This window comes from Bison bison, unplaced genomic scaffold (genome assembly GCF_000754665.1).
Source record: "Bison bison bison isolate TAMUID 2011002044 unplaced genomic scaffold, Bison_UMD1.0 scf7180017862279, whole genome shotgun sequence".
NCBI classification, from domain to species: domain Eukaryota; kingdom Metazoa; phylum Chordata; class Mammalia; order Artiodactyla; family Bovidae; genus Bison; species Bison bison.
Genome location: NW_011492851.1, coordinates 386367 through 386936, shown reverse-complemented (window position 1 = coordinate 386936; position 570 = coordinate 386367).

The following is a 570-nucleotide window of genomic DNA, read 5'->3' as shown; positions in this document are numbered from 1 at the left end:
GGGGTTGGCTGCCCCAGGGGCATGGTACCCCATGCCTGGCACCCCATTGCCTGGCTGCCTCCCAGCCATTGCGCCCTTACCCTGCCTGAGCTGGCTGATGAGTGGCCCTGCTCCGTTATCAGCCAAACGCTAATTACTGTCTTTAATCAGGACTGCTTGTGTGGAGGCTCCCAGGAGCCCAGCCAGGGTGAGGGATGTGACCTCACCCCACCTCACGCAGCCAAGGGGGACAGACACGGCTGAGTTTGGAGCTGGGAGGCCGTGACTAGGACTGGCCTGAGCCCCCAGAGGGAGCCTGGAAATTCCAGCCGCTGTGAGGAGGCCTGGGCCCCCTCGGGGAAGCTCGGGTGTGTGCAGTGGGGCGGTGAGTCCCCATGCCCACCCCACCAGGCCCCAGGGACAAGCTGGCCCGGAAAAATGGTGTCGCCCTGTGCGCACCGGACCTGACACCCGCATTGTCATCCCACTCCCACGACACGCCAGACCCCCAGCCTGAAGGGCAGGGCCCCCGGACGGGCCACCCCCCGACATGGGCCCGCGGGCACGCGCCGGCCGGGCAGGAGCCCGCCA